Source organism: Ceratotherium simum, chromosome 17 (assembly GCF_057802395.1).
Source record: "Ceratotherium simum simum isolate JZ-2026a chromosome 17, ASM5780239v1, whole genome shotgun sequence".
NCBI lineage: Eukaryota > Metazoa > Chordata > Mammalia > Perissodactyla > Rhinocerotidae > Ceratotherium > Ceratotherium simum.
This window is the reverse complement of record NC_141916.1, coordinates 47697535-47717418: the sequence shown is the minus strand read 5'-3', so window position 1 is coordinate 47717418 and position 19884 is coordinate 47697535. Positions and strand designations below refer to the sequence as shown.

The 19884-nt window shown below is 38.2% G+C and overlaps 1 protein-coding gene across 7 annotated transcripts in view; it reads right to left on the bottom strand.

The window, feature by feature from the left end:
* The window catches only part of DUSP16 (dual specificity phosphatase 16), a 95885-nt gene that overhangs the window by 53558 nt on the left and 22443 nt on the right, over window positions 1-19884 (bottom strand). For 2 of the 7 annotated variants that reach the window (XM_087442722.1, XM_087442724.1), the window contains exon 2: window positions 19358-19490. The exons of 3 other annotated variants lie outside the window; for them this stretch is intronic. The gene's annotated coding sequence lies outside the window, so the exon portion shown is untranslated. Of the gene's footprint in view, window positions 1-11972; window positions 12097-12166; window positions 12245-19357; window positions 19491-19884 lie in introns of those variants that run through there. 2 more of the 7 variants (XM_087442723.1, XM_087442728.1) reach the window with 2 other exon arrangements.

Below are 19884 nucleotides of genomic sequence, written 5' to 3'. Positions count from 1 at the left end.
TTTACTAGTCAGGTCACTGTTTATAAACCAGAAGAATTAGGCGTATTAAAAGGTCAAAATAAAGTAAAGCAGCATGTAAACAGAGGTGGACTCTGAATGTTGGCATTATGGGTGACTTTCTCCTATATATTTTTCAGTATATATACGTATATATGTATGTATACATGTATACATTATATATATACACATCACATATATGTATGTGTGTATATATAACTTTTGCAACAGAAAACTAAAGTGTATATATATAGTTGTAACCAGTTATAACTCATGTCACGCTCATGCTGTTCAGAGGAAGAAAGAAAGAAGATTTGGAAGTGAAAATACTGGAGCCTATTCTCTGCATTGCTAAGTTAAAATTATTTTGTATGAATCATTAACCAAAATAAGTTTTAATAAGAATCGTGGGATTCATCGAACAGTGACTTAGTAGTGTGAAAACATTAAGGAGATTTTAAAAATGTAATTACGTAACCCTATGACAACCATGCTCCAAGGCATGACGCATTCCATACAAAGCAATATAAGTTATATGGTTCAGTATAGGGCAATGCCCCTTTTCCAAAGGTAACCTTCAGTATCAAAGTCTACATATTCAAGACTAAAATTAAAAGCAAAATCATTACAAAGACAACAAGCTTGCCACAAGTGAAATTTAGTATAAAGCAGACCACAGGATTGTCTATTAAGAAACTCAATGACTAAAATACCAAAATATCCAGTTTCATCATCTCATCTAAAATGTAGTCCATCACACAGACCCTAAAATTAATGCTCACAGAGCTCTACTGTATTATCCCACTGCGCAGAATCCCAAACAGGTTCAGAAGAAACCTATCACCATTTGCTATCAACACATTTAAGCACCACAGAGCACTAAGTATCAGAGACTAAAAGGCCCTCTACGTACAATGCAGTAAATGTACAGTTTTTTCTCTTGCAAATAGTGTTTGTTCTTCTGAAGTCTGGAGTTGTGGACCTTCGCTAATCTGTAAAACTCCAGAAAGAAAAAGTAAATGAGTTAGTGGAGTTCATTTATTGAGCACCTACTATATTCAATTTCCTATAGCGCAACTTCCCACGTTTGTCTAATTGCAAGAATTACTTAGGAACTTGATAAAAAAAAAAAAATAGGATAAAAATGATCACCCAAAAAAAAAAAAAAAAAAAAAAAAAAAGATCACCCAGGCCCCACTCCCAGAGATTGATACTTGGGGTCTGGAGTGGAGATTGTGAATTTACATTTTTAACAAATGTCCCAGGAGGTTCTTAGGAAGAGGCAAGTTTGAAAAACAGTGTCCTAAAGACATGTTTGGTTCTCTCAATGTTCACATTCAATCAGTTGTCGAGATCTACTGATTTTCGGTCTCGCTCACCTAGAGGACATAAAGGTGCAAAAGCTGTGTTTGAATTGAAAATAATGGCACTGGGACTTGCCAATAATGGGAGGGATGGGAAATCAGCCAGAGACAACTCAAACCTCATAGCTGAAGCAGGGCTTCCATTTAGTCTAGTGCCTGCCTCCTGGTAGGTTAATAATACCCCTTTTACAAAACGTTAAGTATTTGCCCAAAGTCACACAATTCGTCCTTGATGGAACAGAAACTAGAGCTTCTATAGAACAGAACACAACCTTATAGCTTTCCACAACCCTTAGGGCTTACCATACACTTTGTAAATTTTACTAGGCTCTTGAAAGGCACAGAAAGCGACAGATTTCAAAAGATGAGAAATAACGCACCCTTTTAAACACTTGATGTGTGTGGCTGAGAAGAGAGATGGCCTCACCAAAAAGGCAAGCCTGCTATGAAGCTACAGATCAACAGCCACGTATGAAACAGAGAACAACACTATGAGACAACAAGCCCTCCTAGAACACAAGACCCCTGGGAAGCAGAGGCTTGTCTGCTTCACTGGGTCACTGTGCAAATACAGTGAGTATGTAGAAGAATAATACTTTGCAAATTGTAACATTTGCTAAAAAGGGAATGACTCAATACAGGATTAACGGAGGAGCGTTTTGGCTAATGCAGTAGTTCTGAACCCTGGCTACACATTAAAATCACCTGGAGAACTCTTAAATATCCTGATATACTCAGACCAATAAATCAGCATCTGGGGAGTGGGACGCAGGCATCAGTATTTTTTACACAAACAGGTAGAGGTGGATTATTTACTTCCTCCCAGGCCACTTGGAAGGCAGCGTTTAAGAAGGAGCAAGGGAAAACTTTGGAGACACACACAGTACTCTAATTCATCGGACCTATTTCTGAGATGTGTGTTTTATAATATCTGCTGGAAGTCTGGGGTTCTGAATACATTATCAGGTAATAGATCACACTCTCAATGTCAGTTTCTATAATTCCAATAATAATGGGCCGGCCCTGTGGCTGAGCGGTTAAGTGCGCGCCCTCCACTGCTGGTGGCCCGGGTTCGGATCCCGGGCGCGCACCGCTTCTCCGGCCATGCTGAGGCCGCGTCCCACATACAGCAACTAGAAGGATGTGCAGCTATGACATACAGCTATCTACTGGGGCTTTGGGGGAAAAATAAATAAATAAAATCTTTAAAAAAAAAAAAAATAATAATAATAATGGAGCTCAACAATTCTCTTATGACACCCAACAAAAGATCACAAGGATATGCTGGGGCACAGAACTCCACCTGGCATAATAAAACAGTTTATGGTTGAAGCAATCTGGTTTCCAATCTTTCTTCACTGTTTTTTAGATGTAGATGTATCAAGAAAAGATTCGTAAAGATTGGGAGGAGACAAAATAGAGCTCAGTGTTCACCGGTGTATGAATGCAAGTTAAATAAATATCTCCACCCAGGAATTTCCCATTACTAAGGGCAAATCACCATTACAAGGGCATACAATCTTTTGTAATTCCTCCCTCTAATCCAATCCTGTAAAACTTCATTAGTAAGCTGATGATGGAAACCAAGATTTGGGCCTCCAGCCAAACAATCTATATTACATTAAATAAAGGACATCTCCACCCTTCTCAAGGTTGTGCCAGCAGTTATTTAAAAAAAAAAAGGTGGCATTCAGAGTCAGGAGTTTTTATTCATAATACACCTTATTAACATACAATAGAAGAAACACTGGACTAGAAAATGCTCATTTGGCTGTCTCCCTTGATTAGCAGGTCTATCTTGTGTCTCATTCACTTAAACAACAGTTTTAGAACATCTATTTTGTGCAAGCCTTTTTGCTCGGGCACCTTTCGACAACACAATTTAAGGCACTATCACAGAAATAAAATTTGTACACAGGTATCTGCAAGGCTCAGGGTGACACGAACACTCCAAGAATGGGAGAAGGGAAAGCATTTCTAGTGGTGATGTCGAAGTCAACAGGGAGGAGGTGACAAATCTCACCAACATATATTTACCCTGGATGCTCTCCTACTCCAACTGCTTAGGGTGCTACACAGTCTCTTTGTATCCATAAATAGCTCTGGCCAAGGGGAGTTTGGAGAGACTGGGAACATCACTAGCCAGCAAACTCTTCTACGAATTCTGGAGGCAACTTCTTTCCTGGTCCCTGAAGGCTGGCTGCTTCCTGCCAGGAAACACTTACAGATTCATCTTCAGGAGGCAGACAGGGTGCTGACTCTCATTGTGATACAGACTTAGCAGAGGGAAACGGGGAGGGGAAAGACAGTTCATCTTCCTTCAGACCCCAGGTATACACGGTCCCCTCCTCTAACACAAACACAAACATAAAGAATAATAAAAGGCAGGTACCGGCTTTACCACGGATAGTTATCAGACATGATTACTCTGACATTATTTCTGCCCAACAGCATCTCCCACAAAGCGTAAGCAGGAAAAATAAGAGGAACTCTTATTAAAATTGGTTCATTTTATTGGAAGGCCCACTAAGACAGGCAAAAGACATAAGCTCTCATGAGCCAGAGAATCTATAATAGTCGCAGACAGAAGGGAGCAGTCGAGGTACCCATGGTCCTCAAGCTTTTTAGTCTATAAACCATTTCAGAATGGCAAAACTGCCCTGGTCCACGTCTTCCTAACAATTGTTCCTCTGACTACTCCTGATCCCCTACAAACCCTAGAGGAAACAATGGCCAAGAAAGTTCTGCAGAATGCTATAGTGAGATATGAAGCCTAGATCAGAATTTAGATAGGAGAGTGGTGAAAAAATGTGCACACAAAAACTTGTACAAGAATGTTCATAGCAGCATTATCTATAATGGCCAAAAAGTCCATCAATTGACGAATGGATATGCAAAATGTGGTATATATCCATACAATGGAATATTATTCAGCCACAAAAATGGAATGAATACTGATACCTGCTACAACATGGATAAACTTTGAAAACATTACACTAAGTGAAAGAAGTCAGATACAAAAGACCACACATTATATGAATCCGTATATATGAAATGCCCAGAATAGGCAAATCTACAGAGACAGAACGTAGATTAGTGGTTGCCAGAGGCTGCAGGCAGGGAGAGTGATGAAGAATGACTGCTAACATGTACAGGATGTGTTCCGGGGTTGACAAAAATGTTCTGGAGTTAGATAGTGGTGATGGCTGCACAGTTCTGTGGATTTACTAAAAACCACTGATTTTGTATACTTTAAAAGGATGAATTTTATAGTTGTGAATTATATCTCAATTTCTTTAAAGGGGTAAATTTTATGGTATGTGAATTATATCCCAATAAAGTTGTTATTAAGAAAATAAAAAAAGACAAAGAAAGGCAAGGAACTATACCAAATAAAAGGAAATGAAAAAGATATGTGACAAGTGTACTATCTGGTCCTCAACTGGATTCTGTACTAAAGGACAAAAAATGCTATGAAGAATCCTGTTGGATCAACTGACAAGACTGGAATGGTGTGCTGGAGAGAGGTATTAAATCAGTGTTAGGTTTACTGGGGTTTACGTTTACCTTGTTCTTTGGAGACCCACTGAAGTGCTTAGAGATAGAGGCCGATAATGTATGCAACTTACTCTCAAATGGAAAAATATATCATGTACACATGTGAAGAGAGAGACAGTGACAAAGCAAAGGCAGCAAACTTAAAAGTAGATGCTGATCTTTTATCTTTTCTATAAGTTTAAAATTATTTCCAAACGAAAAGTTTAAAGTAAAATATACATAATCCAAGATCCAAAAATTCTACTTCTAATAATCTGTCTTACATAAATACTTGCCCAAGTACCTTATATGTGAAAGATTGTTCCCTGAAACATTTGTAATTGTAAAAAGTCAGAAACAGAAACAATCTCAATGTCTACGAATGATAAATGGGCTAAATATATTGTTATACCAACGTGGTATTATTCACATGGTTGTGTAAAAAGAAAGATGCCTATCTCTATATGTACTGATGTAGAATGGTTTCCAAAAATATATTCTTTTGTGAAGAAAAAAAACACACACACATACGGTTACAGGAAGAATGGGATAATCCCCAGCAACAAAAGCAATAAAGAACTCAAGAAGCCTAGGAATGTTTTGATTTAGTTAGGAAAGAATTTAAGCCTGTTCTCTATATTTAGTTACAGAGCTAGTTATTTGTATTTGTAGATACAAATAATTTTCTCTCTTACAACATTGATAATATAAACTTTACTAACGAAAAAAGAAACTAATACAATCTTGGACGCCTTTCACTCATATGGTTAACTCAAAAAACTTCTTTACACTTTTTTTTATTCAAATATGACATATATCCAAGAAGCATACAAATCATGAATGTACAGCCTAAAGAACTTTTACAAAGTTAACATACTCATGTAACTATCATTCTGATCAATAGAAGACTCCAGAAGTCAGCCTCATATACTGTCCCATCAACTAATCTCCCTCCCTAAAAGGTAACTATTCTGACTTCTTACACCATAGATTCGTTTTGCCTGTTTTTGAACTCTTCTGTGTCTCAACTCTTTTGCTCAGCATTATATCTGAGCCCATGTTGTTGTAAATAGCAGTTTTTCCTGTTCACTGCTGTATAGTATTTCATTGAATATACGACAATATATTTATCCATTCTTCTACTGATGGACCATTTAGGTTGTTTCCAGTTTGGAGTTATTTGTGAATTGTGCTGTGAACATTCTTGTACACGTCTTTTGGTGAACATAAGTACAAACTTTTGTTGGGTATACACCTAGGAGTGGATTTGCTGGGTCAGAGGCATGATGAGTATGTAGAGCTTTAATATAATACTACCAATTTACCAGAGTGGTTGTACCAATTTACAATTCCACCATCAGTGAGAGTTCTTGCTGCTCTATATCCTTACTGACACCTGATATTTTCTAGGTTTTTTTGTTGTTGTATTTGTTTGTTTTTAAATTTTAGCTATTCCGGTCAGTATGTAGTGGTAATTCACTGTGGTTTTATTCTGCATTCTTTGATGAACAATATGTTCAGCACTTTTAGAAGCTTTTTTGACCTTCCACATTTAGATCTACAATTGACCTGGAATTTATTTTTGTGATGTTGAGTTAAGGGTCAAAATTAGTTTTTTTCCATATGGAAAGGCAATTGATCCAAGATCATTTATTACAAAGATTTTTCTTTCCATATTGCTGTATAATGCCATCTTAATCATAAATTGTGCGTACATATATTTATGTACAGAGAAATATATATATTTATTACATATATATACATATACACACATACACTTATATATAAATATATTTGTGGGTCTGTTTCTGGTCTCTATTCCATTCCACTGATCTGTTCATTCTACACTGCATATCCAATAGGGTAAATCCCGTAATTTTGTTTTTCCTCAGTATTATTACCTTGGCTATTCTTGCTGTTTGTGTTTCCACGTAAATTTAAGAATCAGCTTGTGTAATGGTTTTGGAGATCTTTCATGAGATTTAGTCCTGGGTATTTGATATTTTTTGATGCTATTATAAATGTTATCTTTGTTTTTTTTTTTTTCTCCTCCCCAAAGCCCCAGTAGATAGTTCTATGTCATAGTTGCACATCCTTCTAGTTGCTGTATGTGGGACGCGGCCTCAGCATGGCCGGAGAAGCGGTGCGTCGGTGCGCGCCCAGGATCCGAAACCAGGCTGCCAGCAGCGGAGCGCGCGCGCACTTAACCGCTAAGCCACGGGGCCGGCCCAAACGTTTTCTTTCTTAAAATTTCATTTTCTGGTTATTACTGTTATACAGAAATATATATTTTGTACATTGATCTGGTGTCTAGGAATATTACTAAACTTAACTCTTTAAAATGTATTTTTAATTTACATAAAGTAAAATTCATGTTTTTTGGTGTACAGTTCTATGAGTTATGAGCTTTGACCAAATGTATAATGTAACCATCAGCACAACTAAGATACAGAAGAGTTACATCACCCCAAAATATTCCTTCATGCCACTCCTTTGTAATCAACACCTTCTCCCCACCCTCAAACCCTGGCAACCACTGACTTGTTCTCCATACCTATAGTTTCGCCTTTCTAGAATATGACTTAAATTGAATCATAGAGTGCATAACCTTTTGTGAGTGGCTTCTTTCACTCAACATAAGGCCCTTAAGATTCATCCATGTTGTGGTACGTATCAACAGCTTGCTTGTAAGGATGTACCACAGTTTGTATATTCATTCACCAGTTGTAGGACATTTGGGTCCTTTCCAGTTTCTGGTAATTATGCACTTATTATATTTTTATTACGTGCCATTAAGTTGACTCCAACTCCTGGCGACCCTATGAATGAGTGATGTCCACAAAACATTTGAGTACAGGTTTTTGTGTGAACATAAGTTTTCATTTTTCTTAAGTAAATACCTACAAGTAGGACTGATGAGTCATATGGTACATGTACGATTATCTTTATAAGAAACTGTCGAACTGTTTTCCAAAGAAGTTGTACCATTTTGCACTCCCACCAGCAACATATGAAGGTTCCACTTGCTCTGCACCCTCACCAGAACTTGTTATCATATTTAGGAAGTCCCTATTTTTGTTTGCTAAGAGCCTTTTGTCATGAGCAGATACTAGACTAACAAATGCTTTGTCTGAATCTACTGAGAGGGTCATATGATTTTTCTACTTTTTTACAGTTAATGTGTTTGAATTATATCGATTTTTTAATACTATCAAAACATTTTTATACATATATTCTCTATTTAATTAGAAAAGCTTACTTATTATTACACAAATTATGATCAAATCTTAAGTTACTCTAGTAACAGATAAGAAGGTACATGGATAAACGAAGTCAAACAAAGTTCTAAAAGCTACCATCTAGCCAAAACCGTATGCTCGCTTCAGTCACATTTGCTAGCAAATCTTTCCCCACCAAACACAAAGCAGATCAGAGAAATGATGACCAAATCACAGTCCTAGAGCCATATGTACCACTCTAATGTTTAACAGGTGGATTCTGAAGCATCCAAAAGGAAAAAGAACTTCCATTACAAACAATATTCATGTTGTAATAATAGTAACGTTATATATGTTTAGAAAGCAGAAATGAAATTACAGTGTATTTCCCATGCAATATAAATAAATGGATGAATAATGAAAACATCTGATAGCTTTATATATTATAAATTTATGAAATGCTATCATTTGGAGGGGAAATCTTACACTCTTTTGATGACATTAATTAATTCTGGCCTACTAATTACCAACCATAAGTTAGTTTTATCTTTTCACTTTACCTGAGTTCTGGTGGTTGTGTTTTTTCACAATTAAATGACCAACCTATGATCAGAGGGATGGTGATGAAGAGCCCCAGAGGGCCTAGATAATCTTTTGCAATGAAATTGTCATGTTACCAAATGCATTTTCAATCCTTGAGTTGACTATATAATCTAGGTTAAGAATGACCTAGGGCAGCTCTGAACATTTTGGCAGCTTCCCTCTGTATAGCTCCCTGAAGCTGCCTCAGTCCCCTGCATTACCTCCTCTGTTCACACACCCAGCTACATTTAGTATTGTGGCAAAAGAAGGGACTGGTAATAGTCCATCAAGACCTGGCAACATGCCAGAAAGCAATGTAGATGTCACAGAAAGCCAAGCACAGAGACAATGCTGGACTAGGTATCTTAGGTTCTACTGCAAGCACTACCAACAACTCACTCTTTATGAGTCACCATGCATATTCCTCACCCGTCCCTATTTAGTTTACTGGGTTTGCTTGTTTACCTTATTATGTCATAGAGTACTGCTAGCATTAGAGCATTTTAAGTCACCGTACCATATGGCGATAACATCTATCTCCATATAACTAAGACGACCTCCCTAACGATTGGTTATCTGTCAGATAGTATCTATAAGATGCAAAAAATTAAAAATATCAAATACCTAAAATCTAAAAGTAACTCTAAGCATATCATAGGAGAGTCCACAGTACCCTTCAACCTCAACCACTACAATCACATCGCTTCTTTCTTTTAATTACTACCATAATATCACTATAGACAGGGAATAAACAAATCAGTTGGGTAATATTTCTTTAAAGCTGGCATTTAACAAAAATATATAGTTTTACAGAAATAAAAATTCCCTGAATTTGGGCTGGTTGTTATTTGCTATATGTATTTAAAACAACAACAAATACCCTGTCCAATGAACTCTGGCTTCTATTTCCTCACCATCATGAGTAGGTTTAAAAAAAACAACTGCTGTCTATCTCCAGGGCAAAGTACAAGTTCTACAGCTCCACCACACACCCACCACACACCCACCACACACCCACCACACACCCACCACACACCCACCACACACCCACCACACACCCACCACACACCCACCACACACCCACCACACACCCACCACACACCCACCACACACCCACCACACACCCACCACACACCCACGGCCAGACCTGTGAGAGCAGCAGTGAAGGAACTAACCCTCAGGCCCAGGATCTGAAGGTGATACCATACTATAAAGATAAACTATAAAACGAGTAAGATTAAAAGTCAGAAAACCATAAGCCCAAGAGAACCCCCGTGCAGTGCTTCTTCCCAGCCATCAACAAAGATTTCTCAGTCCAGGGGCAGATATTACGGGGTTTCACGGAAATTTTAGATGCTAGAGGTCAACTGCTAAAAGGCAATACTCTCAGAACTCAGAATTTTAGAGCTGGAAGACACCTCAATTATCATCTTGTCCACCCCCCTGATTTTACAGGTAATGAGGAGGAGGAGGGAGAGGAAGAGGAGAATGAATCTGAGGCCTCAAGTCCTCTCTGGAGTACAAAGCCACCAGTACAACATATACTGGTAATGCCTAGAAACGGGAGAGGCTACTCTGCCATTACTATACTCCACTCATTCCATTCCTGTATCCCTGCACCATGTCACACCTGATCTGTCGGTAGTTCTAAGTTGCTGATTCATATTTTAAAAAGAAAATGACATCTTACAACTCAAAAACAAAAAAATCAAATAACCTGATTTAAAAATGGGCAAAGGACTTAAATAGACATTTCTCCAAAGATGATACACAAATGGCCAACAAGTATATAAAAAGATGCTTTATGCATCCTCATGCTAATCATCAAAGAAATGCAAATCAAAACCACAGTGAGATATCACCTCACAACTGTCAGAATGGCTATTATCAAAAAAAAAAAAAAAACAGAAAATAATAAGTGCTGGCAAGGATGTGGAAAAACTGGAATCTTTGTGCACTGTTGGTGGGATTGTAAAATGGTACAACCACTATCCAAAACAGTACAATGGTTCCCCCAAAAATTAAAAATAGAACTATCATATGATCCAGCTATTCCACTTCTGGGTATATACCCAATAGAATTGAAAGTAGGATCTTCAAGAGATATTTGTACACCCATGTTATAGCAGCATTATTCACAATAGCCAAAAGTAACTGAAATGTCCATCGATAGTTGAATAAACAAAATGTGATTATACATACAATGATAATACATAATTATTCAGCTTTAAAAAAAAGGAAATCCTGTTACATGCTACCACATGGATGAACCTTGAGGACATTAAGTAAAATAACAAGTCACAAAAGACAAACACTGTATGATTCCCACTTATATGAGGTATCTAAAATAGTCAAATTCATAGAAATAGAATGTAGAATGGTGGTTACCAGGGGCGGGGGGAGGGAGAAAAGGAGATTTATTGTTTAATGGGTATAGAGTTTCAGATTTGCAAGACGAAAAAGTTCTAAAGATCTGTTTCACAACAGTGTGAATATACTTAACGCTACTGAACAGTATACCTAAAAACGGTTAAGATGGTAAATTTTATGTTATACTACTCCCCCCTTATCTGTGGGGGATATGTTCCAAGACCCCCAGTGAATGCCTGAGACCACAAATAGTAGCAAACCCTACACATACTATGTTTTCTCCTATACACACATACCTATGATAAAGTTTAATTTATAAATTAGGCACAGTGAGAGATTAACAACTAATAATATAATAGAACAATATTAACAACATATTGTAATAAAAGTTGCCATAGGTCTTAGCAACCTCAGAATACAATTTTTTTTTCTTTCCTTAGTAAGTTGAGAACTTTCACCTTTTCACTGAAAGGAAGCACTTGACGGCTTCTCTTTGGCGTATCTGAACTGCCAGCAGCACTACTCTTGTGCTTTAGGGCCATTATTAAGTAAAATAAGGGTTACTTGAACACTAGCACTGTGACACCTCAACAGTCAATCTGAAAACCGAGATGGCTACTACGTGACTATGGATGGGTAGTATACAGCATGGATACGCTGGACAAAGGGATGAGTCACGTCCCAGGCTGCCCAGAGTGGGATGGCTCAAGATTTCATCATGCTACTCAGAACGGCGTGCAATTTAAAACTTATAAATTGTTTATTTCTGGAATTTTCCATTTAATATTTTTGGAGCGTGACCGACTGTAACTGAAACCATGGATAAGAGAGGATGACTGTATTTGTTTTTACCACAATAAAAAAAATGAAAAAAAAAAAAAGAAAATAGCAATAGATCTCTTACTTTTTCTTGCTGTGTCCCTCCTAACTTTTAATCCTCTGTAGGTGCCAAGAACTCCTCGAGGACACTGTTTTCCTTCTCACAAACTACCTTACAGAAGCAGGCAGCTAGCACACTGCTCTTCAAGTAAACAGGGCAGGCCTGCAATCACAGGACAGAAGGGGAAATGGCTAGGAGAAGACACCAGGTGAACTGACCTCTACTTCTAATTGTGACTTTATCCCTCGGCCTAGGAAAGTGAAGACGGATGTGCTGGACCCTCAGTGGAAGAACCCCTAGGGCAAAAAATAAGAAGTCTTTTATGGTGATTTGTTTAAACCATGAAGAGAAGACAATCAATAAAGAGATGTGGCAACAAACTCCTTGAGGACCAAGGCCACATGCTATACTACTTCGCATCCTCTGATACCTCACTCTTAGAAGTCACTCACTACACACTTGTTCATGCTGATGACCACTGGCAAAAAGAATGGATCTTTTGTCCAGAAAAAAGCCTACCAGACTCAAGCCAAAGAGCTTATTTTAATGAATGAATTAAGGTCATTTCTTTTTTTTTAAATAATTTTATTTATTTATTTTTCCCCCCAAAGCCCCAGTAGATAGTTTTATGTCATAGCTGCACATCCTTCTAGCTGCTGTATGTGGGACGCGGCCTCAGCGTGGCCAGAGAAGCTGTGCGTCGGTGCGCACCCGGGATCCGAACCCGGGCCGCCAGCAGCGGAGTGCGCACACTTAACCACTAAGCCACGGTACTGGCCCTAAGGTCATTTCTATAATAAAAATCTCCACTGATTTCACAACAACTTTTTTTTAAAAACTTGTATAAAACTATTTTTTCCTGGCAAGTGGATACCATAGTGCCTAACATTCGGTACTTGGAAACTCCCCCCCAAAATATTGTATCTCTTTAAAAGAACATTATCTAATGACATTCTATTAATGAGATAGACATAGGCAGCATCTAAGATCCTGCCACACAGGTCATTCATTTGCCAGAAAAAATCACTTGCATTTGTCTTCCAGTTGGGTCTGTAGACAAGAGAAGAAGGGGTTTTCCGCTGTACATGATTTTTATTGTGGGTTATAAAACCAAAAAGCTATAAAATCAAGCTTCCTGAATATTTATATTCACAAGGCTCTTAGTCATTCACATAATGCAAATGAAAACAACTGCTTTAATTACGTACTTAAAAGGGTTTCAGTAGAAGGAAAAGTTTCTGACAGGCGTTTGGATATTCGTGGTAATGAAATTAGACACTGCCTCTAAGCTGTTTAAAGCAGCTGTTAAATGTGTGTACATACATGTATTTTATTCTTAAAAATACACCCCAATTGCACATGCCTTTTGGCCCCTTAAGTGCCACAGTTAATAATGTTTATCTCCAGGATCTCCCAATACCCATAAACTACAAATAAAATGCTTTGGGATTCTTCTTAAGACTTTCGTTAGAGAGAAGATTAACACTTTTTAGGTTAACATTTTAACAGCCTCTCTTATAACCAGTGTAATTGCTTTGTAATTGTTAGAGTTGGGAATATGATTTTCCACTCACTGTATATCCAAATTTATATAATCTTGACAGGACTCTATACAAGGAACCAGATCATCACTTTCTCTGAAACACGAGTAGAATCCCATTTCAAGGTACTTGAAACATCAGAGGTTCTGCCTCATTTAAGTAAATTTAGTTGCTACAAAGCACAAAAGGAATCACTTTCCTTTAGCTGACCTTCAATTTTATCTAAAGCAAATATGCAGTGCGAACACCATTAACAAATAAAAGCAAGTGCCCAACAAGCAAAAGGGGATGTTCTCCTGGTTTCTAACAACAGTACTTAACACGCCTCCTCTGTTAGGACAGAGGGCATCTTCCCAGAACATTGTACTGAGGGTATTTTGATTATAGACTATACACATATACGTATATGTTCCCCTATTAAAATAAAAATGCAATTAGTTTGCCACTTTCAATGGAAATTTGGGGCAGAAGTAATATGAGTAACTGCCAAAAAGGTAAAACCTAATTTTAGCTTTAACCTTCCACACCATCGAGATCTTTATTAGAGATACTACCCAGCTATTAAGAAGCCTAAAAAACACCATTCCTGTCTACTTTTTTTATTTAAAAAAAAGGTAATAAAATGTGAAAGGGTCAAAAGACAGGAAAAAAAGAAGAGAGAGAAGACTTTTAGAACTGGGAAGTTACCTCAGAGATTAGCTAACAGAATATTCTTATTTCACAGTTGAGGAAACTGAGACCTAAGTGTCTCTAAATTAGCTCTCCAACTACTTGGGATACAGGTCTGTAGCCTCTTTCACTAAAATAAGATAGAAAACGGATACGGCCTTGCTTGAGGGGGACACTTAAAACAGTCTCCGGACTAAAGGATTAAGTTGTTTTTGCACGTTACTTACTACTCTTTGTGCTTTCCTGTCTGCACCCTTGTGACAGACACACAGTTAGCCAGCTACCCAACAGACACTTCTTCCCGTCTAACTTGCTAACAGAATCCCAGCTGTTCCTGGGCAGCAAGCAGCCTGCCTAAGCCTAGGAAATGATACACGATGCACGTTATACGTAAACCGTGGCAATCCCCCTCCCGAGCCATACTCATTGCCTCGTCTCTCCTGTGAGTGGGGGCAGTCTTGTGAAACAGTTCAAGCAAATGAGACTTAAGAGAAAATCGGATGGGGGCCGGCCCCGTGGCTTAGTGGTTAAGTGCGCGCGCTCTGCTGCCAGCGGCCCGGGTTCGGATGCCGGGCGCGCACCGACGCACCGCTTCTCCGGCCATGCTGAGGCCGCGTCCACATACAGCAACTAGAAGGATGTGCAGCTATGACATACAACTATCTACTGGGGCTTTGGGAGGATAAAAAATAAATAAATAAAATCTTTAAAAAAAAGAGAGAGAAAAGCGGATGGAAGCTTCTGGGAAGGATTCTGTTCTCTGTGAGGCAAGCACAGGAGGAGGGACTGCCTGTTCTATCCCCTTCCTCCTTCTTACCTTGAAAAGGGATGTGCTGCCTAAAGCTGTGGCAGCCATTTTATGACCTAGTGGCAATAAGTGAAGATGCACAAGATGGCAGAGTCAAAGGTTAGAGAGAACCTGGGGCCTTCAGGACATTGCTGAACAGCTGAACCAGCCCTGAGACCACCTACCCCTGAAATTCTCTCAACTACACAATAATAAACAGCTTACGGTTTAAGCTTCTGTTAGTGGCTTTCTGTTAAGTACAGCTGAAAGCAGTCCTGAATTGTAAAAAATTTTTTCTGCGGCACGTTATGATTTTCCTGCCCAATCTCACTCCATTACAAACATATATTCTGCTTATACTACACGCAACTAAAAAGTGACAGGATTATATTTCTCCTGAATAGTTACTAGAGACCAATTCAATTACTTTATAGTTATAGTAGCTCAACTCTACGACCCTATTAAAATAAATGTCATCAGTAGAGAAAATATTAGGGAAGAAAACACGATTTAGGGCCGGCTCCGTGGCTTAGCGGTTAAGTGCGCGCGCTCTGATGCTGGCGGCCCGGGTTCGGATCCCGGGCACGCCCCAAGGCACCACTTCTCCGTCCAACGCGAGGCCGAGTCCCACGTACAGCAACTAGAAGGATGTGAACCTATGACATACAACTGTCTACTGGGGCTTTGGGGGGAAAAAATGAATAAATAAAATCTTTAAAAAAAAAAAAAGAAAACACGATTTAGAATCACGTTTGTTCTTGATTACTGACTTTGATCCTTCCTTCTGCCATCTCAAATCCTCTGTGGAAATAAGTACCACATAAACAGCAAACTGATAAATGCTATCTATTTGAATTAAACTCTTCTGTCTCCTTTAAGCATAACGGCTTGTTAGTAAAAAATAAAGTATTAAAATTTCATTTTTGAATTTTCAGCCTCAAACCTGGCCCAGCTGGTATTTTCATACACTGATGCCTGTAACCAAAGCTCAGAGACTTACCAGCACTACATTAAACTCATGGCATTGTTGTTTTCTCCTACTATAACTGAATATATGGGTTATAATAATAGAATTTGAATACTGGTAAGACATTAGAAGTCAGACTACCCAGCACAGCTATTTAAAAAGTTACTTTACCTATATGTGGACATGCATTTAAAATATATGTTCATCTCCATGACTCTTCTCGCACCCATCTCTGCACCTCCCTGGGCCCCACTCTTTCCGTGTCCAGTGCCCGGGAGAACCCAATTCACCCCACAGTCTTCCTCTCAGCCCTCCGATGCTTATGTCCACTTAGTCCACAGCCCTGTGCTGCCTATAGCTGTTCCCATGATCACTAATGTCTACTCCGTTCACTCTTCTTGCACAATTTCTTCTTTCTAACCTCATGTCTCGTCATCCCCCAGCTTCCTCAAAAAATACGGTCAACAGCCTCCCTAGTTGGAAGGAACAAACAACCGCCATGGGCATCCGCCATTTCCTCTCAAGCGTGTTACCATCTCTCCCCTGCTGTCATTCAAGGAAAAAATGGCTGAGTACTCCTGATTTTGAGCACAGATATATACGATATGAACACATATATATATGTGCATATATGTGGGCCCAGCACTTTCTTATTTAAAAAAAAAAAAAAACACACACACAAGGAGAGCAAATGTTCATTTTTTTCCTTAAGTTGTAAAGTGCTTTTGCCAACTCCTCCCTTCCGTCTACCCTTTACCCACCACTCTCTCATGTTATATGACCTCCCACCCATTGTGGTCTCTGGGTCACATGGCTCATCCCACACACTAGCATACTCCCTTGTTCCTGACAAATTAACCAGTTAAGATGGAACCATCACTTGATTGATATAGATGTCTGTGTCAGACTGCTCTAAAAATATGTTAGGACAGGGCACTAGTTTATATCAGCATTCTCAAAGCGTGGGCCAGAGACCCCTGGGGGGAGGCCCCCGAGAGCCCTTCAGGGGATCCACAGCGTCACAACTATTTTCAGTAATACAAAGATGTTATCTGCCTTTTTCATTCTCATTCTTTCACGAGGGTACAACACTGCATTCAGATACGTGGCGTGTGACGATAATGTATCACACTGACAGCTAATGAAACATATGCTTGCATATTGTTGGTTTTTAGAATTTCCTAAGGTAGCAAGTTGAAGGTACAAATATCCACGTTTTCAGAAATTAAGTCAGTGTGTTCTCACTGAGAACTTCTATGTACCCAGCGATAGCAATCTTTGGTTATATCTGCTATAATCTTCATAACCTCATTATCATCCAAAGAATTCGTTGTGAGTTTAAAGAAAAAGAAATTGAATGTTTTAAACATTGACATGACGAGCTCTTTAAAAGCAAAAGATTATTTTCAAATTAGAATTTAAAAAGCCACTGAAGCACCATACAGGGAATATTATCAGACTGCACTGGTTGGAGCGGTGCACACAATAGCTGAGAAACTACTAAAGCTTTGTATGGTTGACACTGATGAATGTCCACTGGATGAAAAGTCAGTAAAAGAAATCACGGCAATGCCACTTATGAATGACGCAGTATCTCACTGAACTAGAGATTTTGCTGCAAACATGAACTACAAGTTAAAATCTCACCTGAAGGACTGTACTTTTGCTTTATAAGTGGTCAAATCCACAGATGCGGGTGGACTTAGTATTTTTATTATTTAAGTATCCAAACCAATTAATGATTGAGGGAGGTATTCTTTTATGTGAATGCTTGGCAACAAATACAAGTGCTGCTGAATTATTCAAAGTTTTAAATAACTTTTTTGAATCTCACAATTTATCCTAAAACAACCATGTTGATATCTGCTCTGATGGTACAAAAGCAACGGTGGGTAAAACTGCTGGTTCTGTAGCATGAATCAAGGCAGGGGTACAAAACTGTACTAGCAATCATTATATTCTTCACTGTATATCAATAATTTTAAAAAAGCAGTTTCACTTAACAATGTCCTTGATGAAACAATAAAAGTTATTAATTTTATTAAATCTCACTCTTGAGAACTTGGTCTTTGTAATATTCTGTGTGACGAAATGGGAGTTACACAAAAGCACTTCAGCTACATACCTAACACAATGGCTGTCTTGAGGAAAAGCATTTATGCAATTGCTCGAGTTGTGAGCTAAACTATACACTTTTTTCAGAGAATACAATTTTTGCTTAAAAGAATGACTGGCAGACAACTTACAGTTATTCAGACTTAAGTATTTGGCAGATATTTTCTCTAAAATGAATAAAGTGAGCCTGACACTTCAAGTAAAAAACTGACAGTATCTATTGCCAAAGTAAAATTTGAAACTTTCGAGAGAAAATTAGAATTTTGGAAAACTTGAACTCGACTCCAAAATCTTACAAGATTTTTTTGATGAGATTAATGGTCATATTAATGACTGTGATTTGTTAAATATTGTGTAATCAAATATGTCAACATTTAAAAGATCTGCATAACTCAGTAAACCATTATTTTTCAAATGACCAATGTATGATGTTACAAAATCACATACAGGGCAAAGATCTTTTCAAAGTGCAAGATGGACCAATAGATTTTTTTTTTTTTTAAGATTTTATTTATTTATTTTATTTCCCCCCAAAGCCCCAGTAGATAGCTGTATGTCATAGCTGCACATCCTTCTAGTTGCTGTATGTGAGACACGGCCTCAGCATGGCGGGAGAAGCGGTGCGTCGGTGCGCGCCCGGGATCCGAACCCGGGCCGCCAGCAGCGGAGTGCGTGCACTTAACCACTAAGCCATGGGGCCGGCCCGGACCAATAGATTTTTAATGTTACAGAGTACAAAAAATTCACTGATATGGTTTCAGATTCAACATGACAACCAACCTTTAAGAATCTACCATTTGTTGCATTTTGACGTAACAAAGAATATTCACAATTACATGAAAAGACATTAAAATATTCCACCCTTTTTCAACTATGTATCTGTGTATGGTCGGGTTTTCTTCATACGCTTCAAACAAAACAACATATCACAATAGATTGAATATAAAAGGAGTTATGAACATTCAGCTGTCTTCTATTAATACATTAAAGAGAGTGGCAAAATGTAAAACAATGCCATGCTTCTCACTACATTTTTTGTTTTGGAATACTTTTTTCATAAAAGTATGTTATTTATGTTAACTTTTAATGATTTTGTTATTTTTAAATGAATAAATACTTCAAGTATTTCTCAGTTTTAACTTCTAATATGGCAAATATTGATATAGTCCACATAAACAAAAGATCTTGAATCTTTTGCTTGAAATTATTGAATCCTCAATAATTTCTAAGAGTGCAAAGGTGTCCTGACACCAAAATGTTTGAAAATTGCTGTTTTATAACATCACAAAAAAGAGCACTTATAAGACTGTGTATATAAAAGAATGGGCACCTGAGAAGGAGTCAGCAGATTTCAGCTCCAGTTCTAGCACCACTTCTTACTTGCTTTGGGATTTGGATCAATTACTCAGTCTCTCTAAGGTCTTAGTTTCCTCATCTGTAAAATGAGTAATTCATGTCTCGTCCTGAGGATAAAAGACCAAATATATCAAAGCAATTCATAAACTACAGGTATGTTATTATTACAAGGTCTCAAAGTTAAGAGTTTTAAATACTGCTTGTGACCATATTTCTACAAAATTCTCCCTATTCTTAAAAATTTATTACTAAAAGCAGAACTTACAGAAAACGCAAAGTGGAGATTTTTGTAATTTTATTTTATTTATTTTTCCACCAAAGCCCCAGTAGATAGTTGTACGTCATAGCTGCACATCCTTCTAGTTGCTGTATGTGGGACGCCACCTCAGCATGGCCGGAGAAGCGGTGCGTCGGTGTGCATCCGGGATCCGAACCTGGGTCGCTAGCAGCGGAGCGTGCACACTTAACCGCTAAGCCACGGAGCCGGCCCAAAGTGGAGAT